This window comes from Erpetoichthys calabaricus, chromosome 6, assembly GCF_900747795.2.
Source record: "Erpetoichthys calabaricus chromosome 6, fErpCal1.3, whole genome shotgun sequence".
NCBI lineage: Eukaryota > Metazoa > Chordata > Cladistia > Polypteriformes > Polypteridae > Erpetoichthys > Erpetoichthys calabaricus.
In genome coordinates this window covers 5,507,005-5,532,966 of record NC_041399.2, presented here as the reverse complement: position 1 = coordinate 5,532,966, position 25,962 = coordinate 5,507,005, and positions in this window count along the sequence as shown.

The window sequence follows — 25,962 nt, the reverse complement described above, 5'->3', positions numbered from 1 at the left end:
ACTGCTGTGATGTTATCTGTCCAGGAGATGTCAGCGGAGATAAAGACGGCAAGAAACCAGAAGGTATGGACCCTCTCCACAAACTCGCTGTTGATGTAAAGGGGGGCTAAGGCGGTGCTGTGCCTCCTGAAGTCGACAATGATCTCCTTGGTTGTCCTGGTGTTCAGAGCCAGATTGTTCTTTGAACACCAGGCTGCCAACTTCAGGACCTCCGCTCTGTAAGCTGCCTCATCTCCCTTTGAGATAAGTCCGACCACTGTGGTGTCGTCAGCAAACTTGACGATGAGGTTGTTGTTGTGGGCCGGAACTGCAGTCGTGGGTGTAGAGACAGTACAGGAGGGGGCTCAGCACACAGCCTTGTGGGGTACCGGTGTTTAGTGTGCGAATGGAGGAGAGGTGGGGGCCGAGTCTCACAGTCTGGAGCCGGATGGTAAGAAAGTCTTTTATCCAGACACATGTGAGAGGGGGGAGGCCAAGAGTGACCAGTTTGGTGATGAGAATGTCAGGAATGACTTTATGGAAAGCTGAGCTGTAATCCACAAACAGTATCTGGATGTAGCTCTGCTGCTGCTCGAGATGGAGAGAGTGGAGAGCTACGGTGATCTGTTTGCGCGATATGTGAATTGGTAGGGATCGAAGTCTTGGGGGAGATAGTCCTTGATGTGCTGGAGAACCAGTCTCTCGAAGCACTTCATGATTACCGGGGGCCACAGGGCGATAATCATTTAGGCTGGTGATGGGAGACTTCTTCAGCACTGGAATGATTGTGGCTGATTTTAGGCAGGACGGAATGACTGCCTGTGCTAGGGAGAGGTTGAAGATTTTGGTGAAGATAAAGGTGAGCTGGTGGGCACACGCTCTGAGCACCCTACCAGGTACTCCATCTGGGCCAGCAGCCTTCTTGGGGTTCACTGCCAGGAACACCCGTCTGACATCGTGCCCCCTTACCAGTGAGTGGAGTAGTGCAGGAACCCGGTGAAGGTGGGAGCAGGGCTGGAGAAGGTGAGTGCTGCTGTTGTGATCATTCAAAGCGAGCAAAGAAGCAGTTTAGCTCCTCTGCTAGCGGCGCACTCCGATCTCCTGTTGTTTGTGATGTTTTGTATTCCCTGCCACACCTCCCATGTATTGTGGCTGGACAGGTGGGACTCTGTGCTCCTTTTATGGCCCGTCTTGGCTTTTTTAATTCCTTACAGATGCAGAGAGGAAACTCTTCTTCAGGTATATACTGTATATTTTATACATGATAAAGGTCAGACAAGTACAACTCTTATCTCTCTATTACAAAAAATAATACTGCGACGAGACAAGACTTTTTGAAGAGACATTTTAGAAGCCTGTCCGGCGAGATGGAGACTTTTGCCATGAGATTCTTTCAAGCCACGCCCTACTTACAACCATTTTCAGACAAGACCATGGTCATCTAACCTCTCAGTCGTGTGAATGCTTCTGTCAGACACACTTCCTGCGCTCTCAGCTCTTAGTCGTGTGAATGCAAAATGAGTACACAGGCAATCCTAGCAGCGAGAAACAATGAAGTCAAACGAATTAACGTGAAAATTGTCGATCGGTTACACCGCAAATTGGTTAAATGCGTATCAATAGAATGCTGAAACAGTTGGTGGTGATGATGCGGAAGATGAAAACGTCATTTTACAATATCCCATAGAATATATACAAGCATTAACAACGTCCATTATTCCACCGGCTGAATTACTGTTGAAAGAAAGATGTATCGTAATGTTATTGCGTAATTTATGTCTGAGTGATGGGCTATGCAATAGGACAAGATTAGTTGTATTCAAAATTGGTCGAACAATTTGTGATGTAAAATTTTAACAGGCGACAAGAAAGGTAATGTAGTCCATCTTCACTAATGACATGAGACACCAAAGGAGAGCTTGATATACCATTCGTATTAAAACGTTTACAGTTTCCCTTTAGAATAGCTTTTGCTATGACAATTAACCTGTGGTGGGCTGGCGCCCTGCCCGGGGTTTGCTTCTTGCCTTGCGCCCTGTGTTGGCTGGGATTGGCTCCAGCAGACCCCCCGTGACCCTGTAGTTAGGATATAGCGGGTTGGATAATGGATGGATGGATGGATGACAATTAACAAATCACAGGGACAAACATTCAAAAAAGTTGGTTTATTTATTAGAGAGAAAGAAACGATATTCACTCAGGGGTAGTTATACGTTGCGTTGTCACTATGAGAATCCAAACACGGAATCAAAATTCAATGTGATCTTAGAGAAAAGTTAATTCCAAATATTGTTTTTACTAATGTGTTAAAGTAAAAGTGAAAATAATGCATATGTAACAATTCCCACGAAAATAACAATCTCTTTAAATTGTATATGCGGTTAACCAAACCTGGGGATTGGCAAGCGAAGTGAGCAGGGGTTGGAGCCCCCTAGTATACATTAAACAAACACAATTGACATTTTTTGTAGCCTCTCTACAATGTAACAATACAGGTCAGCCCTTCTAATTTGCAGGTTTCGCAGATTCGCCTGCTCATCTATAATTAAATGGAAATTATTTTGCAAGTTTTGTGACCTATTGCAGAAAACCACAGAAAAAGCTATAGCCCTGCTACTTAAACGGACTGCAAATACCAGCATCCCCTGGAGTACTGCCCTATTGGGCAATTTGGTGGGTTCTGTGAGGGCTGCTGGGAGAAAAAGAAGGGTGTTAGTTTTAAAAATTAACAATGACAAGCCAGCAGGATCGCAATCAGTAGTGTCTTTTGTTTTCAATGCTCTACCGCACAACCGTTACCATTACACAGATCGGATTACAGTTTTCTTCGGATTTATGTTCTCATCGCTCTGCACGCTTATTCACATGAATTCGAAAACGTCTGTGTCTAGGAGGCACTCCCAGCTTCTACAAATCTTCTCATACATCGTTATCACTGTAGGATAAAACTTTCCATAACTTTTAGAGGGGATTTCATTTCATAATTGCCGTTCATCACCATCACTTACATCTATGAAACTGGGCTGCGTCATGAGTGTTTATGGTTTTGTGCTTGATGTTTTGTTGGATTTTGTTTGCATCTGTAATATGAAACTATTTTGTTGTTTACTTCCATAAATATAACCACACATTTATTATAATATAAATGTTATTGAAATTTACAATTCTGCTGAATGACACACTCTGTCTGGGGGACCCCACACATCTTTGTTTCACCAGCCAGCCTCACACATGTGATTTGCTTGTGCAGCAATCATTCTGTCTCACGTTTCTCTCATCTTATTAATGCAGTAAACTACAGTAGTCATGGATCCAAATTGTATTTGAGAATTTTTGATTTTGCAGAGGTCCCCTCCGCGAATGGTGATGGATTACAGCACTGTGTATCTCAAAGAGTTCTACGTGCTGGACTCTATGTGGCGTTGTTCAACAGCAATAACAAAATCCTCAAAGGCCTTCATAAAGCAGATCCAGCAGTATCCTTTCAGCTTAAGGGTGAATAAGGAACTTGAGGACATCAGTGGAAATTAAAGGGAAGGACCTTTAAAACTGAAGCCAGGAAGTACTTCTTTACACAAAGAGTTCTGGGACTCTGCAACAAACTACCGAGACATGGAGTCGAAGCAACAAACCTCGACCACCATTAAGAAGAATCCGGATCAGACATAGTGATCAGCTAAACCAATGGGTTTGATGAACTGGTCTCCTCTCGTTTGTCAAATTTATTATGCTTTTATGTTCTGTGCCATAGCTGGCCATATCGGTACCCAAATTCTTTGACCTGACCTGAGGTCCTCTCAATGGGGAGTGTGCAACTGTTTCCCACAGAACAGAACCGGAGAGTTTGTTGGGTTGAAAAGGCTTGTTCTTGTCTAGATTAGAACATTAGAACACAAGAACAATCTGGATGAGAATAGGCCATTTGGCCTAACAAAGCTTGAAAGTCCTATCTACTTATTTCTTCCAAAACAGTCCTATTGTAAACCACACTACTTGGTCACTTGTGGTTCTCTGTGTGAAGAAAAACTAAATTTCCCCTTAACAAGCTTCCAGCAGTGTCCCCGTGTTCTCGATGAACTCATTTTAAAATAACAGTCTCTATGAAGTCAGTAGATTGGGAGAGCATGGGGCTCATGAGGTCAATTTAAAGGGGTATGTGGTGCTCCCGATGTCTCTGCAAAAGGGTGAAGGTCCAAGTCTTTAGAGTCCTAGTGCTCCCTGATTGTGAGACATGGACTTATTCCAGTGACCTGAGATGAAGACAGGACTCCTCCCTGTGTGTCTCTTCGGAAAATCCTTGGTTTGACTTTGTGTTTCTCATGGAGTCCCGAATGCGGCACATGACCTGCATTGTGAGGGAGCGTCAGTTACAGAACTACGGCCATGTGGCACAATTATCCGAGGATGATCCAACTCATTGTTGAGGACCCGAGTGGCTGGACCAGGCCAAGGGGACTCCAACATAACACCTGGCTGTGGCAGATAGGTGGTCATTTCTGGAGGGTGGGACTGGACCACGTGTCTGCCTGCCTGTTGCAAACTGGGATCCTGAGCTGTTTCATTGCGTGGTAGGTGCGGGAACACACTGTGCTAGTGCATGCTCCTCAACCTGACCTGTCTTGATCCAGTGCACTAATTCCCTTCATAATTTTAAACACTTCAGTCAGGTCTCCTCTTCATCTCCTGTAAAGGGTCAGCTCTTTTAATCTTTTCCTCATAACTCATCTCCTGTAGCCCCTGAATCAGCCTAGTTGCTCTTCTCTGGACTTTTTCTTGTGCTGCTTTGTCTGTTTTGTAGCCTGAAGACCACAACTGCACCTGGGACTCCAGAAGAGGCCTTGCCAGTGTGTTATAAAGCTTGAGTAGACCCTCCTTGGACTTGTCCTGCATACGTCAAGGCGCTATATAACCTGACATTCTGTTAATGTGTTCTGAACACTGACTAGCAGTTTATTAGTGACGAGTCCACTATGACTCCTAAATCCTTCTCTAATTGTAATGTTCCAATGTTCCAGATCCTACCAATAAGTTGTCAGGCTTTCAGATTTTACATTTGCCAATATTGTAGAGTCTGCTAATGCCCAGTTCCAAATTTCTCTGAGTTTTATGGGTTTGTCCATGATGGCCACATCAACAATTGCAGTTTCCTGTTCAGCGGTGGACATTCTTCCCTTTCCTTCAGTGGGAGGTAACTGAAGGATCCTGAAGAAAAAACAACAGGAACGTTCATTCAGAGGTGGACCTTGAAATTTACTGCACTGCTTAACAAGTTAGTGAATGCACATCTGACAAAATGGTGAGTTGGAAAATTCTCACAACAGAGACCACTGTAGAATCAGCCACACCGCCTGCACTTCAGAGGAGCTCATCCACCTGAAGCTAAGCATACGTTCAGGCCCAGCCAATACTTGGATGGGAGACCATCTGAGAAAAAGTTGGGGGCCAGCAGGGGGCGCTTATTCTGAGGTCTCTCACTCCTGGACAAACTGGTGAGGAAGGAAGGCTCTATTGTAGGCATGGAGCTGGACAGTTTGACATCTGTGGCAGAGCGACGGGCGCTGAGCTGACTCCTGTCAATCATGGAGAATCCACTGCATCCACTGAACAGGATCATCTCCAGACAAAGGAGCAGCTTCAGTGACAGACTGCTGTCACCGTCCTGGTCCATTGACAGACTGCGGAGATCGTTCCTCCATCACACTATGCGACTCTTCAATTCCACCTGGGGGGGGGGGGGGGGGGTAAACGTTAACATTATATAAAGTTATTGTCTGTTTTTACCTGCATTGTTATCACTCTTTAATTTAATATTGTTTTTTATCAGTAAGCTGCTGCTGGAGTATGTGTATTTCCCCTTGGGATTAATAAAGTATCTATCTATCTATCTATCTATCTATCTATCTATCTATCTATCTATCTATCTATCTATCTATCTATCTATCTATCTATCTATCTATCTATCTATCTATCTATCTATCTATCTATCTATCTATCTATCTATTATATAGTGCCTTTCACATCTATCTATCTATCTATCTATCTATCTATCTATCTATCTATCTATCTATCTATCTATCTATCTATCTATCTATCTATCTATTATATAGTGCCTTTCACATCTATCTATCTATCTATCTATCTATCTATCTATCTATCTATCTATCTATCTATCTATCTATCTATCTATCTATCTATCTATCTATCTATCTATCTATCTATTATATAGTGCCTTTCACATCTATCTATCTATCTATCTATCTATCTATCTATCTATCTATCTATCTATCTATCTATCTATCTATCTATCTATCTATCTATCTATCTATCTATCTATTATATAGTGCCTTTCACATCTATCTATCTATCTATCTATCTATCTATCTATCTATCTATCTATCTATCTATCTATCTATCTATCTATCTATCTATCTATCTATCTATCTATCTATCTATCTATCTATCTATTATATAGTGCCTTTCACATCTATCTATCTATCTATCTATCTATCTATCTATCTATCTATCTATCTATCTATCTATCTATCTATCTATCTATCTATCTATCTATCTATCTATCTATCTATCTATCTCTGTGTGTGGATCCCAATGTCCCAGTGCTGTAAAAATGTTGCCGTCCTTCTGCATACTTTGTAAAGAGCAGGGTGTATCCCAAGATTCAGGCTAAATTGCCCACCACAGCCTAGTTGTTCTGGCCCTTGTGGTCCACCAGGAGGCGTACAGCTCCCTCAACCCCGACACAACACAGCACACACGTTTATTCTTCAGTGGGGAAGCATTTTTCCTTTGTTCCCCAATACACAGCACAGTACAAAGCACTAATATATAAATAAACCTAGTCCTTTCTTCTTCTTCTTCTTCTTCTTCTTCTTCTTCTTCTTCTTCTTCTTCTTCTTCTTCTTCTTCTTCTTCTTCCTCTCACTCTCCACTCCTCCTCCTCACAACCTTTGTCCTCCACCACCCAACTCTAGCTCCCTGTTTGGTGGAGAGCTGGCTCCTTTTATAGCACACCCCAAAGTGCTCCAGGGTGTGGCAGAAGAAGAGGTTGCTCCAAGGACCCACCAGCACCTGCAGCACCCCCCCTGATGACACCCACCCAAACTACATGCCCTGCGGGGATCCATGGTGTGGTAGCAGATGTCCTGAATACGGTCTCTCCATTGGTCTTTCTACCCAGCTGGGGTCCTGGCCATACGTCACACCTTCTAAACGCCCCTTCTTTCTAATTGGCTATCTCTCTCTCACCCCTTCACCACCTAACAGCTTGTGTGCAGTGAGAGTACTGGTGCAAAAATGGCTGCCGTCGGATCATCCAGGTGGATGCTACACATTAATGGGGGGTTGAAATGGCTCCCCACTCACTGAATAGCTTTGAGTAGTGAGAAAACCACTATATACAAGTACAAAATTATTATTATTATATTCACAGTTTGGTCCACATAAACAACTTTTATGTAAAAAGTGAGAATAGTTTCAGAATAGAAAACTTGGACTTCAGAAATGCATGAAACCAGCTGTGAAAAACCTGTAAGAAACATCTTCACTTTTCCGTGTGAGTGTGCCCTGTGATGAATTGGCATCCAGCACCGGTTCCTGGCGTGTTTCTGATGCCGCTCCCTGTGACTCAGTACTGGATTAATGCAGGATCGTTACAAGAACATGCAGTGTGCCAAGACAGATGAATTGGACGCTCTTCACATGACGTCTGCGTTTTATTGGATTGAGTTGCAGTATCAGTTGCTGGCTCAGCGGGTTCATCAGGGTGGACGGGTGCCACCTTGAAATGTTCACAGTCTGAGTTGCATTATGGTGTCCAGGTGACCTCAGCAGCCCAGCTGTCCCGATGCTGAAGAGTTCTTTCCCATTTTGCTGAGTGAGAGAGATTTGTGCGGGCCTCATATATTTGAGGTTCCTGGCCTGCATGTTAGCTTCACACTTGAGACATCCTAACATATGAGCCCAATAGCCAGATGATGGGCGGCCCTCCTGACAAGGGAAACATCAGATAGGAGCTGTATGTGTGTTGGTCTGGATCAGCTGGTGTGATGTTTGCCGTGTCTGGGAATTTCTCCGAAATGTCTCCCGGGGCTGGGAATTGGGAATGCAGTGGAGAGAACAGCTGCACTCTAATAATCGTGACTCGGGCGCGGGAGTGCATCCAGACACGGGTGGCGGTAGAAAACACATCTGCCGTTGAAGGCCTCAGGAGGACTTTTTATTAGAAAAATCAGCGTTAAGTTATTATAACGCGGCCCTCTCCCTTTTACAGTCCTAAAGTGTTCCTGAAAAACACCTCGTAAAGCGAACGCTCGTAATTCAAATATGAAATCATCATCTGTTTCAACGGGAAATAAAAAAAAAATATGCTTCTCCGAGTGCCGAAACTGACACCCGTTTATCCTAAAATAACACGAAATTCTATTAACATTTCAATGGAGGACAGCAGTTATCATAAAAAACTCTAAAGAGGGAAATTCCCTTCATTAAAGACTCCGTAAAATGGCTGCTTGCCGGCGGCCATAAAGCTCGATTGTGGCTACTGAACGACGCGGCAAAAAAAACAAACGAGGGGAGACCATTCAGTCCATCGGTCGCTTGTTCATTTAGCTAACAGCTAAGCAGTCGCCAGATCTCCTCCAGGTCCTCCTTGAAGGACGTCAGGAGTTCTGCTTCAGTTCCAAATCTCAACAGTTCTGTCCCAGATGTCGACAATTCCTTGCGTAAAAAACGTTTAATTGGCTTCAGTCTTTCATTTCTGCTGGTGACCTTGTGCTTGCGATTTGCCATTAATTTAATTACGAGGGTACATCGAAAAAGTTAAGTCAATTCTAAAATTATGCAGTAAACGCATTGGATAGAAGCTGACTCAGTACGAGATGTTTGCAAGGGCTTGTGGGTATTCTGAACACACACACATACACCGTGCAGCGCTCTGACGTTAGTTTAGTTGAAGCCAAGGACAAAAGAACATGGACGCTTCACTGTAACATGAACAATTATGGAGTGGACTGGGCATCATTACAATACAATTTATTTTTGTAAAGCCCAAAATCACACAAGAAGTGCCGCAATGGGCTTTAACAGACCCTGCCTCTTGACGGCCCCCCAGCCTTGACTCTCTAAGAAGACAAGGAAAAAACCTTGTAGGGAAAAAAATGGAAGAAACCTCTGGAAAGGCAGTTCAAAGAGAGACCCTTTTCCAGGTAGGTTGGGCGTGCATTGAGTGTCAAAAAGAAGGGGGTCAATACAATACAATACAATACACAGAACAGAACACGTCATCCTCAATACAGTATAAAAATAAAAATTTTAGAAGTACGGAGCAGAATTTAACAATAGATGATATCACATAATAGGATTTGGATTGGTTTAGAGTCCTGGAGACCTCATCCATCAAGCTGCCTTCCCCATTTGGCCATTCCACGGCTGAAATAGCGCTAATCCGATGAAAGGACCCCTCTACCTGACAATTCCTGCGATCCTCCATCAGGGATGACTTTACCTTAGGCAGGCAAAACAACTTGGCAGGTGGGCCGTGGCACCAAGTGCCACATTTGAGTACTGAGAAGAGAAACAGAATAGGTGAGGGTTAGTAACAAATTATAACTGTCATGTTGCTTATGATTTAGTGCTAATGACTAACAACAGTTAATCAGCAGCTCTAGTCAGGGTGTGCTAAACTGAAATTGTGAGTCTTCAGCCAGGATTTAAAAGCTGAGACCAAAGGGGCATCTCTTATAGTAGCAGGCAGACCACTGCACAGTTTAGGGGGTCCTGTAACTAAAAGCTTGACCTCCCACTGTTATTTTATTAATCCTTGGAACCATAAGCAGACCAGCATCTTGAGATCTTAATGTGCACTCTGGTTTGTAAGTCATGATAAGTTCAGACAAGTAAACCGGACCTTGGCCATTTAATGCTTTATATGTTAAAAGGAGGATCATTACTGGAGCAATACATTCCAGAACTCAGGTCTCTCTGCTTTGGTGTAAAGGGGTGGCATCCGCAAGCCCCAAACCCCAAACATGATCATACTTCATACAGTCCCCGGTTCAAATAAAGGATGCTTTTATGATGCAAAACCTCCAAACAGGGTGTTAGCACAACCACAAAACAAGTAATCTATCTTCTCACTAAATCCCACTCCACATCATCCCAGCTCCGACTCTGGCTCATCCCTGTGAGGCTGGCAAGTCCTTTTATATTGGCCAACCTGGAAGTGCTTCTGCTGTTCTACACACATAATCTGCAGACATTTCTAGGTTAGGCAGAAACCTCATGCCATATGGCACCTCCACTTTCACGGCACCCCCTGGCAGCACCCTCGGTAACCCAACAGGACTGAGATATAGAACTCCAAGTCCCATGATGCCCTGAGGGAATCCAGGGGAGATGCCATCTAGTGTTCTGGTGTGGAGTGCAGTGCCCTAAAGAAGCCGCCCTCTCCCCATCTGTTATGGTGTATAAAATCTACAAATTATTCTCCATGTTTTTATTATTATATTTTGCTCAATCCCAACAAGATGAATTCAGATGTAGGAGGCATTATAATGAAAGGAATATCCCTTTCACCTCACTTTTATAACAGTTGTTCACAGCATAGTGCTAAATTGGTATTACAGCCTAGGAAAGGAAGACTGAGCCATGCCTTAGGCTATTGATTACTTTATGGATGGACATCTGGGACAAAAATTTGGTTTACAGCCTGGGAAAGGAGGACATGAGGCAACATCAAAAACCTTTATTATCTGGGAAAAGAGAGATGAAAGAGTTTGAGCAAAATTCATCCATCATATTGACAGCCAGCCAATCAGGTGCATGCAACAGTCATGTGTTGTGAAACCACGACATGAAACTTTATAATAAATATGCCTCATTTGAAAGAAACGAAGAAGAAGAGAAACAGCGATGACGGAAGAGCGATATCAGAGAAGACAACAAAGACGCGTATGACCAGTTTTCATCTGATCGTCAGTTAACAGTGTAGCAGTGCTACAATTAGTAAAAACTACATCTCCCAGCAGTCCCTGTAGGGGCTGTTGGGGTCAAAGGTGGTCAGAGGGGTTTAAAAGAGAGAGATTAGGAGTGAACCTAATGGGACCATTTCCTGCCAGTAAGGACTGGAAGACCTACCTGATGATGGTTGTGGACTATTTTATCCTTCAGGGTGGAACATATCTTCTTGGCTGTGGCATTAGCCATAGGGAATAGCTCCACCCAGTGGGTAAAATAGTCCACAACCACCATCAGGTAGGTCTTCCAGTCCTTACTAGCAGGAAATGGTCCCATTAGGTCCACGCCTGTCCAAGGGAAAAAAAGTATTTTTTGTTGTTGCATTTTGTGTTGAGTTTACCTGACAGACTGCCTTCTGTTTATTAAGCCATATTTAATCGCTGTGTCCTGGATTGTATTTGTTGTTGGGGTCTGGATTGTCTGTCTACCTGTGTGCTGAAGACTGTTTGTGGATTCACGGCTTCCCCGCAGGTATAGGAGCGCTCCTGAACCATCCATCCATCTTCACCCTTACAGCATCTACCGGTAGGACTGTTTTTCATTCCCTCTCAGCGTGCAGATCTCTGGGCTCACTATCGTCATCTTTCATTACTTCCGGTGTTGTTTCCATGGACTTTGCTGTGTGGAGTTGTTTGTGTTTATAGGTTTACTGTAATATCGCCGTAGGGGTACAGGGGTGGTATTATTGGTTTCATTTATATTATTTAATTTCATTACATTCTTTAATTGTTGTTATTCCCCAGTGTGCTTTATTTTTTCTCTGTTTTTGAGTGTGTGCGGGTCGGGCCAAGGCTGGGAGCGTCCCTGGGATCCTGTATAAACAATAAATAAATCACCGTCATCTTGACGATGTGAATCTTAACGGCACCTGACCACTACAACAGCATTTTCATGAACGTCGATTGCTAAATCAAAGATCATTCATCTTTGTCATCTCTACTTTTTTTTGTAAGCTTTTTCTAAAGACTATACATATTCAGACTTTCCTATCAATACCTATTTTCTATTATTCTTTGTTCCAGTGGTATTATTATTATTCTTGTAATAAATACCATGCTGCTTTTAACTTTCTATGCTTTGTCTTAATGTCTATGGAGTGATTGGAATAATCAGTTAGATTTCTTTGAGCACCTGGTGCAGCTGGAGATTTGCCATACGCTCTGTGCTGTGAGGTTTATTAAGGCTGAGGGTGTGAGCTCCACTCAATAGTAGGGAGCAGGACGTAAAGAAGGGATTCTTGGCTGATAAATGGCCGATAGTCAAGAGTGCTGAGTCTTTGTATGTTTAAATGTATTCTTGTAGACCAAAAGTAATATTTAGGTCTGAGATATCACTAAAACATCGTATGTTGTTCGTGCCAATAATAAGTACGTCTCTTGAAGTGCTGAGTGACAGGCTGTGTTAGACCTAAAGCACTTGTGTGGTTTAAAGTGATAGAAGTTAATAAGCTTATGTGTGTCATTCATGGGGCACTGTTGTGGTTAGGGTCTGCATGTATGCGTATATCTAAGTATGTGTGTGTGTTCATCGTAAAGTGCAACAGTAGACCAACCTGATAACGGACTTGACGAGTACACTTACCATTGAGAGAACAGGTAAAGGGTAAGTAGAGGGAAATACTACGATAATACACCATCCTTCCATTTCTTGGGTGTCCCAGCCGTCCCTTACAAAGTCATCGTCATCCATTTCCCATACCTTGAGTCCATTCTTCTCCTGGGAACACACAACGCTTTAGAAATGGTTTTATACCCTTGGTGGTCCACAGAGAGCTCCTTGCACCTGATGGTTTGGCTTTGTGAATTGTGGACCTTGGATGCACAGGGACACGTGTGCTTTTCTAAACGATGTCCAAACGATTCAGTTTGCCACAGGTGGACTCCAATAATGTTGCAGACACATCTCAGAGAGAATTACAGTCATATGAAAAAGTTTCAGCCTGCATAATAATTGACTCTCCTTTCAACAATAAAGATATCAGTGGTATGTCTTTCATTTCCTAGGAGTACTGCGGTGTTTTCCAAACAAAGATTTTCAGTGACGCAGTATTTAGTTGTATGAAATTAAATCAAATGTGAAAAACTGGCTGTGCACAAATGTGGTCCCCTTGTCATTGTGCTGATTTGAATGCCTGTCACTGCTCAATGCTGATTACTTCATGGGATGAGCTCGTTACGCCTTGAACTTCATAGACCAGTGTGTCCAATCATGAGATATAAAGATATTTAAGGTGGTCAATTACAAGTTGTGCTTCCTTCCCTTTGACTCTCCTCTGATGAGTGACAGCATGGGATCCTCAAAGCAACTCTCCAAAGATCTGAAAACAAAGATTGTTGAGTCTCCTGGTTTAGGGGAAGGCTACAAAAAGCCATCTCAGAGGTTTAAACTGTCAGTTTCTGTGACTGTAATGAATGGAATCAGGAAATGGAAGGCCACAGGCACAGTTGCTGTTAAACCCAGCAGGTCTGGCAGGCCAAGAAAAATACAAGAGCGGCATATGAGCAGGATTGTGAGAATGGTGACAGACAACCCACAGATCACCTCCAAAGACCTGCAAGAACATCTGGCTGCAGATGGTGTATCTGTACATTGTTCTACAATTCAGAACAATTTGCACAAAGAACATCTGTATGGCAGGGTGATGAGACAGAAGCCCTTTCTGCACTCACGCCACAAACAGAGTCGCTTGTTGTATGCCAATGCTCATTTAGACAAGCCAGATTCATTTTGGAACAAAGTGCTTTGGACTGATGAGACAAAAATTGAGTTATTTAGTCAGAACAAAAAGTGCTTTGCATGGCAGAAGAAGAACACCGCATTCCAAGAAAAACACCTGCTACCTACTGTCACATTTGGTGGAGGTTCCATCATGCTGTGGGGCTGTGTGGCTAGTTCAGGGACTGGGGCCCTTGTTAAAGTCGAGGGTTGGATGAATTCAACCCAATATCAACACATTCTTCAGGATAATGTTCAAGCATCAGTCACAAAGTTGAAGTTACACAGGGGTTGGATATTCCAACAAGACAATGACCCAAAACACAGTTGGAAATCTACAAAGGCACTCATGCAGAGGGAGAAGTACAATGTTCTGGAATGGCCGTCACAGTCCCATGACTTGAATATCATTGAAAATCTATGGGATGATTTGAAGAAGGCTGTCCATCAAATTGAACTGAACTGGAGAGATTTGGTATGAAGAATGGACAACAATACCTCCATCCAGAATCAGACACTCATCAGAGGCTATAGGAGGACAGCGTCTAGAGGCCAAAAGGAGGCTCAACTAAGTATTGATGTCATATCTCTGTTGGGGGGCCCACATTTATGCACCTGTCTAATTTTGTTATGATGCATATTTCATATTTTCTGTTAATCCAATAAACTTAATGTCACTGCTGAAATCCTACTGTTTCCATAAGGCATGTCAGATATTAAAAGGACGTTGCTACTTTGAAAGCTCAGCCAATGAGAAACAAAAATCCAAAGAATTAAGAGGGCTTCCCAAACTTTTTCATATGACTGTTAATCAAACAGGACAGACCTGAGCACAGTCTGGAGTGCCACAGGATAAAGGGTGTGAATACGAATTTAAATTAAATTATAAAAACGTGCTTTCACTTTGTCATGATGGCTTTATGAGTGTAGGCTGCTGGGTGAAAACGGGAAATTTTGGTATTTCTACAAAACAACAAATTGTGCAGAAGGTGATGGGGTCTCAAGTCTTTCTGAAACCCCCCAGATGAGTGGCCTTAGGGTTTGAAGTGAGGATCCTAAAGCAGCAGCACATTCATTGCTAGCTATGAGGCGATGAAGAACCCCTCTGGGTTGATTCTTCTGAGCTGTCCACTTTGTCCTCGGTTGTCGTCGTCATTGTTCTTTTATTAGTCATTGTGACTAACGGCCCTCCTCTTGTTTTCTCTATCTGCCCCCTCACTCCATTTACAATTTTAGCACATAATGAGATTGTTTGCTCTGGGTAGACATTACACTTGCTAATTGCCTCTCGTTTCTCTTCTACCTGGACTTGACCTTGGAGCTCACTTGGAAAGGATTATTTGATTTCCGCAAGGAAGGACCATGAATTTCAAAATGATAATAAATCATCTCATGGGCAGTAAATGGAATTTAGGATCACTTTATCCAAAGCTGACATGCCGGACTCGGCTTCTGGACTTTTTTTATTTTTCTTTTATTGGAGGCTAACTGCTCACTTTAGCTGAGAATGTTTGCTTAACCCTTCGTCTCCCCTGTGAGTTCACCGTTTACAACGTTTTCTGGGTCACAAGCACAGACGTCATTAAAGGAAGTAGTTTGTCACCAGCATTTAAGGACAGAGAGGGCCAACCTTATTATACAAGGACACTTAGCTGGCATCCTCAACTCAAGTGCAAAAAAAAAGAGACACATCTCAAAGTCTAAAATAACATCAATGATTTACAACATTTAAAACACAGCAATTCATTTAAATGATATAAACGAGCAAGAACACTGAAGAAGAAAAAACAGATTTATTGTATAATGGGAATTCAAATGGCACATGAAGGGCAAGAAGATCAGGGGGCTTGCTGTGATTGTTCATGTATATTATGAGGGGGGGGCCGGGCACCAGAGATCAGGGTCTTAAGCCACTGAAGTCCCCCCTCACCTCCCGATGCCATGTAGAAACTCATCTTGTGTATGTATCAGTTATGGCAGCTGTGCCTATTCCATGCTATTGTGAATTTCCCTTGGGATTAATAAAGTATCTATCTATCTATCTATCTATCTATCTATCTATCTATCTATCTATCTATCTATCTATCTATCTATCTATCTATCTATCTATCTATCTATCTATAGTGCCTTTCATATCTATCTATCTATCTATCTATCTATCTATCTATCTATCTATCTATCTATCTATCTATCTATCTATCTATCTATCTATCTATCTATTATATAGTGCCTTTCATATCTATCTATCTATCTATCTATCTATCTATCTATCTATCTATCTATCTATCTATCTATCTATCTATCTATCTATAGTGCCTTTCATATCTATCTATCTATCTATCTATCTATCTATCTATCTATCTATCTATCTATCTATCTATCTATCTATCTATCTATCTATCTATCTATTATATAGTGCCTTTCATATCTATCTATCTATCTATCTATCTATCTATCTATCTATCTATCTATCTATCTATCTATCTATCTATCTATCTATCTATCTATCTATCTATCTATCTATCTATCTATCATATAGTGCCTTTCATATCTATCTATCTATCTATCTATCTATCTATCTATCTATCTATCTATCTATCTATCTATCTATCTATCTATCTATCTATCTATCATATAGTGCCTTTCATATCTATCTATCTATCTATCTATCTATCTATCTATCTATCTATCTATCTATCTATCTATCTATAGTGCCTTTCATATCTATCTATCTATCTATCTATCTATCTATCTATCTATCTATCTATCTATCTATCTATCTATCTATCTATCTATTATATAGTGCCTTTCATATCTATCTATCTATCTATCTATCTATCTATCTATCTATCTATCTATCTATCTATCTATCTATCATATAGTGCCTTTCATATCTATCTATCTATCTATCTATCTATCTATCTATCTATCTATCTATCTATCTATCTATCTATCTATCTATCTATCTATCTATCTATCTATCTATCTATCATATAGTGCCTTTCATATCTATCTATCTATCTATCTATCTATCTATCTATCTATCTATCTATCTATCTATCTATCTATCTATCTATTGATTAGTTCAAACATCGGCTGGTAACATCAATTCTTTATAATAATAATCTGCAATCAATTCTTTCATACTTATGCCTTCATAATTGCTTTTCCTTTCATTTATTTCAGCTGGAGTGGTGGCGCTCAGGCTAGTGATCTGCACTGGTAATTGGAAGGTTGCTGGTTCGAATCCCATAAACACCAAAAGTGACTCTACTCTGTTGGGCCCTTGAGCACGGCCCTTACCCTGCAATTGCTCCGTCCTATTTATGATGTTAATCTGCAAGTAGGCCCTCCAACCTGCAGGGAAAAACCTGGGGATTGGCGGCAGAATTGGCACTCCAGCTACCATAAAAAACCTCGCACTGGTTTAATTCCCGCTGAACTGGTGTGGTGCTGAGGTGTCACCTGTTGCATGGCTGCACGTGGGTCCTAATCCGGGATCCTGAGCTGGATTTGCAAATGTGCTGTATCAGCGTGGGCTCCTAACCTCTCTCATTTATTTCCCGAGGTGACTTTCTTGTCTTCTATTAGCTAACTTACCTAAAGCACCAGGAGAGGGCGCTGCTGTGTGAGCCGCTTGTGTCCCCGCGCTGCCCGGCGTTTGACTCACTTGCATTGGGCGAACAAGTGAAAGAATCTACAACAAAAAAATGACAAATAAAATCTACAACATATCCAAGTTCAAGCAACCGCTCTCAAAGAGCAATTGAAACGGTGAACTCTTTCCTAGTTGAAGTTGCACCAAACGTTTCTCCGTTTTCAGAATGACGGGTTTGCTTTTCAATGGGGGATTTTTTGGAATCTTAAAACTTTGTACAGTGGGATCTTTTCGAGACATCACCAAGAAGACAGAACTGTCTGGACGTGTGGCACATCTCGACAAAATAGATACCCGGGGTGGGGCCGAGTTGTTTCATGTGGACAGACAGACAGACAGACAGACAGACAGACAGACAGACATGGCCTTTTGCAATAGGTGCTTAACACCTTATATGTGAATTCACCAAAAATAAAATCGGGAGTGCTCTACCCTCGACTTTCTCGTTCACTCAGATATATATATATGGATATCTGAGGAGTAAACTGCAAGACAATGATTATATTTTTATACTATGTACATTAAAGAACCATCAACAACAAATGAAATCAAATTAATGAAATATTGAGCAGTTATTATAAAAGTAAAGTTGAATAAATGGATGAATAAGAGGTAAAGGACCACTTCTGGTTAGCGGAAATAGCTTCAAAAGTAGAAGTCTACGTTACGTACCTAATGCTTGTATGTAACATTTGGTTGACCTAAGTGAATGTGTACTCAAGTTACCGTGTTTACACACACACACAGACAGACAATAATAATAATAATTCTTTATATTTATATAGCGCTTTTCTCACTACTCAAAGCGCTCTCCGCACAGGGAGGACCTGGGAAGCGACCCCACAGTGTCCTTACTGTAAAGCAGCAGCAGCACTACCACTGCGCCACCTGGGAGAGACACACAGACATAATTCCAAAAATGGTATTTTCAGACTCAGGGAAGTCTAAAACATTGAGATTCATCAAAATTCTTGAAATCGAATTTTTGGAGGATTCCAATACTTTCCCTTTATGTTGCATATGAGAAAGTCAGGGAGGACTAAAATGTCGAAATTCATCAAGATCTCGAAAAGGAGGGGACTCCTGTCTAATCTCGTCTGTCAACTTGTCCGTCACCATTGCCAATAAGAAAGGGGCTCAGAGCCGATCCCTGATGTAATCCCGCCTCCGTCACTCATACCTCACCACTGTCACACTTCCCTCGTTCATATCCTGTACCACTCTTACGTACTTCTCTGCCACTCCCGACTTCCTCATACAATACCACGGCTCCTCTCAGTCACCCTGTCATTTGCTTTCTTCAGGTCCACAAAGACCCAATGCAACTCCTTCTAACCTTCTCTAAACTTCTCCATCAACATCCTCAGAGCAAACATCACATCTGTGGTGCTCTATCCTGGCATGAAACCATCCTGCTGCTCACTAATCATCACCTCACTTCTTAACCAGGTCTCCACTACTCTTTCCCATAACTTCATGCTGTGGCTCATCAATTTTAGTCTTTCTAAAAGAAAGCAAAAAAGTTGAACTCCTTCAAATCTAAATCATTTATTCCGAAGCGTTTTATGTCTACAGATGCCGATCTTACTGGTCTTAAACTTTCAGTTTCACGTTAGCAAATAAAAGAAAGCGTCTGATAAGGGAAATAAATGAAACAAAGCGTCCTTTCAGCTGTTTGGGTGCCTTAACTGCGTTTCTTTAACCTGAGCCGCTATCAGCATGGGGCAAGTCAATTAAAAAATGTCATTTATGGACGGCAGGCTTAACTCTAATGAGTGCTTTGAGCGTCTCGTCTTTCCGTTCGCTCCACTCTTGGCTTATCTCTTTAAGTGTCTGCTTTTCTCTTATTAATTTTAATTGTATTTAAGGGGCTTTGTCGATCTTCAGATGGAAGATTATGGAATTATTGCTGTGCTTTAACACGTCAGGCGCTCCTCTGATTTCACGTACGATATGAGTCATAAGGAAATTTGAATTCTTAATTTATAACGTAGCTCAGTAAAGATGATGATTCCAGATTTCTGGAAAAGCGACTTACAAGGCTTACAGCAAAATAAATCCCATCTGACATTTGGAACGTATTTTAGATTTGTTTAATTTATAGTGCCTGTTATTCACCCCCTTAGATGTTTTATTGTTAAATGACATTAAATCCCAGTTGATTTAGTTTGGCTTTTTTGACACTCATCAACAGAAAAAAAAAAGATATTAAAGATGAGACATATCTCTGCAAAATGGAAAACGGCCGAGCTGCAGACCTCCAGTGGCAGGCCCCTGTGTAGCTCCTCTTGGACCCTGTGATCTCATTCAGGGGCCTGTAGCTAAAGGTGACAATGATGTAGGTTTAGAAGGTCCACCTTCTGTAAGAAATGGAGGTATTTTTGATGTTCAGTGCTCTTGTGGACCTCCACCAGTAGGCCCCTCTGTGAATCCTTTAACCACAGGACCCCGTGACATCATTCACCCGCCTGTGGCTGAAGGTGACAGTGACATAAGCTTAGAAGGTCCCCGTCCTGTAAGAAACAAAAGTGATGTTGATGTTCAGTGCTCTTACAGACCTTCACCAGTAGGCCCCTCTGTGGTACCTCAATCTACAAAACCCTGTTATGTCATTCAGGGGCCTGTGGCTGAAGGCAACACTGACATAAGTTTAGAAGGTCCACCTTCTGTAAGAAATAAAAGTGATGTCATTCAGGGCCTTATGGCTAAAGATGATAGTGACATAGGTTTATAAGGTCCACCTTCTGTAAGAAATGGGGGTGATGTTGATGTTCAGTACTCTTGTGGACCTCCACCAGTAGGTCCCTCTGTGAATCCTTTAATCGCAGGACCCTGTGATGTCATTCAGGGCCTTATGGCTTAAGGTGACAGTGACGTAGGTTTAGAAGGTCCACCTTCTGTAAGAAATAAAAGTGAAGCTGATGTTCAGTGCTCTGGCAGACCTCCACCAGCAGGCCCCTCTGTGGCACCTCTAGCCACAGGAAACCGTGATGTCATTCACCCGCCTGTGGCTGAAGGTGACAGTGACATAAGCTTAGAAGGTCCACATCCTGTAAGAAACAAAAGTGATGTTGATGTTCAGTGCTTTTACAGACCTTCACCAGTAGGCCCCTCTATGGTACCTCTAGTCACAGAACCCTGTTATGTCATTCAGGGGCCTGTAGCTAAAGGTGACAGTGACGTAGGTTTAGAAGGTCCACCTTCTGTAAGAAATGGAAGTGAAGCTGATGTTCAGTGCTCTTGCAGACCTCCACCAGCAGGCCCCTCTATGGCACCTCTATCTACAAAACCCTGTGATGTCATTCAGGGGCCTGTGGCGGAAGGCAACAGTGACATAAGTTTAGAAGGACCATCTTCTGTAAGAAACAAAAGTGATGTCATTCAGGGCCTTATGGCTAAAGGTGACAGTGACATAGGTTTATAAGGTCCACCATCTATAAGAAATGGGCAGTGCAGGATTTACGTATAAGCTACACAAACTATAGCTTAGGGCCCCCGCCTTCTTGGGGGCCCCCAAAACAAATTGTCCGAGTGAGCAATTGTCATATATAGATAGATATACTACAGCATTATTTGTCCCAATCAGGCCCGGCCTTAGGCATAAGCGAAGTAGGCGACCGCCTAGGGCCCCGGCATCCGGGGGGCCCCGGATCGACTCCTTGGTCTAATTTTCACGCATTTCACAGAGCTTCCAGGGGGGCTCCGCCCCCCTCAGGGGGCCCCTGGACCCCCCTTTCGCCTAGGGCCCCATAATACCTAAGACCGGGCCTGGAAATGGGGGTGATGTTGATGTTCAGTACTCTTGTGGACCTCCACCAGTAGTCCCCTCTGTGAATCCTTTAACCACAGGACCCTGTGATGTCACTCAGGACCTTATGGCTGAAGTTGACAGTGATGTACTTTTAGAAAGTCTACTTTCTGTTAGAAATGGAAGTGAAGCTGATGTTCAGTGCTCTGGCAGACCTCCACCAGCAGGCCCTTCTATGGCACCTCTAGTCACAGGACCTTGTTATGTCATTCAGGGCCTTATGGATAAAGATGACAGTGATGTAGGTTTAGAAGGTCCACCTTCTGTAAGAAATGGGGGTGATGCTGATGTTCAGTACTCTTGTGGACCTCCACCAGTAGGTCCCTCTGTGAATCCTTTAACCACAGGACCCTGTGATGTCATTCAGGGCCTTATGGCTGAAGGTGACAGTGACATATGTTTATAAGGTCCATCTTCTGTAAGAAATGGAAGTGAAGCTCATGTTCAGTGCTCTGGCAGACCTCCACCAGCAGGCCCTTCTATGGCACCTCTAGCCACAGAACCTTGTTATGTCATTCAGGGCCTTATGGCTAAAGGTGACAATGACATAGGTTTAGAAGGTCCACCTTCTGTAAAATATGAAAGTGAAGCTGATGTTCAGTGCTCTGGCAGACCTCCACCAGCAGGCCCTTCTATGGCACCTCTAGTCACAGGACCTTGTTATGTCATTCAGGGCCTTATGGATAAAGATGACAGTGATGTAGGTTTAGAAGGTCCACCTTCTGTAAGAAATGGGGGTGATGTTGATGTTCAGTACTCTTGTGGACCTCCACCAGTAGGTCCCTCTGTGAATCCTTTAACCACAGAACCCTGTGATGTCATTCAGGGCCTTATGGCTAAAGATGACAGTGACGTAGGTTTAGAAGGTCCATCTTCTGTAAGAAATGGAAGTGAAGCTGATGTTTAGTACTCTGGCAGACCTCCACCAACTGGCCCTTCTATGGCACCTCTAGCCACAGAACCTTGTTATGTCATTCAGGGCCTTATGGCTAAAGGTGACAATGACATAGGTTTAGAAGGTCCACCTTCTGTAAAATATGAAAGTGAAGCTGATGTTCAGTGCTCTGGCAGACCTCCACCAGCAGACCCCTCTGTGGCACCTCTAGCCATAGGACCCCGTGACATCATTAAGCCTCCTGTGGCTGAAGGTGACAGTGACATAGGGTTAGAAGGTCCATCTTCTGTAAGAAATGGAGGTGATGTTGATGTTCAGTGCTCTTGCAAACCTCCAACAGCAGTCCCCTCTATGGCACCTCTATCTACAAAACCCTTTGATGTCATTCAGGGGCCTGTGGCTGAAGGCAACAGTGACATAAGTTTAGAAGGTCCACCTTCTCTAAGAAATGGGGGTGATATTGATGTTCAGTGCTCTTGCAGACCTCCACCAGTAGGCCCCTCTGTGAATCCTTTAACCACAGAACCTTGTTATGTCATTCAGGGCCTTATGGCTAAAGGTGACAGTGACGTAGGTTTAGAAGGTCCACCTTCTCTAAGAAATGGAAGTGAAGTTGATGTTCAGCGCTCTTGCAGACCTCCACCAGTAGGCCTCTCTATGGCACCTCTAGTCACAGGACCCTGTTATGTTATTCAGGGGTCTGTCACTAAAAGTGACAGTGATGTAGGTTTAGAAGGTCCACCTTCTGTAAGAAACAAAAATGTTACAGGAGAAAGTAGGGTGAAATGACACCTTTTATTGGCTAACTAAATAGATTACAAATGCAAGCTTTCGAGGCAACTAAGGCCCCTTCATCAGGCGAGGTGTATCCTTTCCTTTTTGCATTTGGTCAAGAAGAACATATCGCTGTCCAAGTGAGCTAGTTTCTTCCATCAGGTTTTCAGTTCCATGTGAATCAAAACTGAAACAAAAATGATGTCACTCAGGTGCCTGTCGCTAAAGGTGACAGTGACGTAGGTTTAGAAGGTCCACCTTCTCTATGAAATGGAAGTGAAGTTGATGTTCAGTGCTCTTGCAGACCTCCACCAGCAGGCCCCTCTGTGGCTCCTCTAGCCAGAGCACCCTGTGATGTCATTCAGGGGCCTGTGGCTGAAGGTGACAGTGATGTAGGTCTAGAAAGTCTCCCTTCTGTTAGGAATGGAAGTGAAGTTGAAGCTCAGTGCTCCTGAGTGCCATTCATTTTGTTTTTTCATTCGTTTTCTATATCCGATCTTTCTGTATCACATTTGCTGACCCTTTGTAGATCACCAAAGACATCTTAAAAATGTAAAAATTAAAAAGTTCCAAAGTTTGATATTATCTGATGGGAATATTGCACTAAATTTGTTAAATTGGGAAAGCATGGTGGTACCGTTCCTTGTAACAAGGGGGCCGGAGTTTAAGTCCCGGGTACACCCTATTAGCAGATTGCCCATTTTCTTCATGTGTGTGTGTGGGTTTCCTTCAGGTGCTCAGATTTCCTTTTACACTCCTAAGACATGCAGCTTAGGTGGACTGATGATGCTAAATTGGCCGTGTTGTGTGTGTGTGTGTGTGTAATCACAGGATGGCAGTGCACATGAGACTTACCAAGAAGACTCAAAGTGGGAATTACTGTCAAAGGGGCTTCTACAAAGGACTGATTTAAGGGTCCAAATCGATCTCAGGTTTATAAATTTTGAATAAATTTGCAATCCTTTCTGAAGATTTCTTTCCACTTTGGGTTCTCAAGTGTAGACTGATGGGCAAAAATGGCAGATGTCACCAGCCAGTCAGTCATTTTCTAACCCCTGACAAGGGTGACGGGGATCTGCTGGAGCCTATCCCAGCTAGCACAGGGCACAAGGCAGGAACAAACTCCGGACGGGGCACCCAGATGTCGCCATTTCAAGTTAAATCCACAAGACAATCAGGTGTGCAGTAAGTGAAGGGGTCTGAGAGGTTTCTGAATCCCCTGTCAGTGTGCGTGGGTGTCAACTAGTAATTGTATTCACCATTTAGCAGGTGCTGAGCTGCAACTGAAGAGGCAGAGAGGAGTGGGTGATGATTTTTAATGAATTGATCTTCATTCAATTCACATTACGAAGAGCACTCAAGTGTGCCAACCTGGGAATGTGTGCAGAATGTGGCAGGAAAGACAGCAGAAGGACGGTTGACTCGTATATCAGGACGTGAGAGATGCTGACAGCCCCGAGTCAGAATGGCAAAGTAATCCACTGTATCCAGGGTAGAAAAATGAACATCAAATTCCCAGTAGTGTGCCGCTGTGCCACGTGGTCAAAGGGCACTCGAGGCCCAAGAAAATGTTTTACCTGTGCTTTAGAAATTGAGTAATGAGGTGGCAAAAGTGGAAAAGTCAAACTGATGGCTCTTGTCATTTCAATGCAGTCCAGTGAGATTCTCATTTTCTGGTGGCCCACTGACTAGTGACAGCGGTACAATGCCAGTGACATATGACAACATAATAATGATGATGATGTTGATGATAATGGTGATTTTAATAATAATAATTATGATGATGATGGTGATAATGATAATAATGATGATGGTGATTTTAATAATAATAATAATTATGATGATGATGATGGTGATTTTAATAATAATAATTATGATGATGATGGTGATAATGATAATAATGATGATGATGGTAATTTTAATAATAATACTTATGATGATGATGATGATGATGATTGTGATGATGATAATAATGATGATGGTGATTTTAATAATAATAATAATAATTATGATGATGATGATAATAATGATGATGATAATAATAACAATGATGATGATAAAGGATATGATGATAATAATGATGATGATAATAATAACAATGATGATGATAAAGGATATGATGATAATAATGATGAAGATGATAATTTTAATAATAATAATTATGATGATGATGATAATAATAACAATGATGATGATAAAGGATATGATGATAATAATGATGAAGATGATGATTTTAATAATAATAATTATGATGATGATGATGATAATGATGATGAGGATGATAATAACAATGATGATGATAAAGGTGATGATGATAATAATGATGAAGATGATGATGATAATAATAATAATGATGATGATGATGTTGGTGATGATAATAATAATGATAATGATGATGATGATTTTAATAATAATAATTATGATGATGATGATAATGATAATTATGATAATAATAACAATGATGATGGTGATAATAATAATAATAATAATTATGATGATGATGATGATAATGATAATGATGATGATGATAATAATAACAATGATGATGATAAAAGTGATGAAGATAATAATGATAAAGATGATGATTATAATAATAATGATGATGATGATGTTGATGATGATGATAATAATGATGATGATGGTGATTTTAATAATAATAATTATGATCATGATGATGATGATGATGATGGTGATAATGATAATAATGATGATGATGATAATAATGATAATAATAATAATGATGATAATAATGACGATGATGATGGTGATAATAATAATAATGATGATGATAGTGATGATGATGATGATGATGATGATGATGATGATGGTGGTGATGATGATGATGGTGATAATAATAATAATGACGATGATGATGATGATGATGATGGTGATAATAATAATAATGATGATGATAATGGTGATTTTAATAATAATAATTAAGATGATGATGATGGTGATAGTGATGATGATGATGATAATAACGAAGATGATGATGATGATGATAATAATAATACATTTTATTTATATAGCGCCTTCCCATGTACATAATGGCACCATAGAGACATACATTAGGTCCACTCATGGGCTAGTTAGTACCACAGA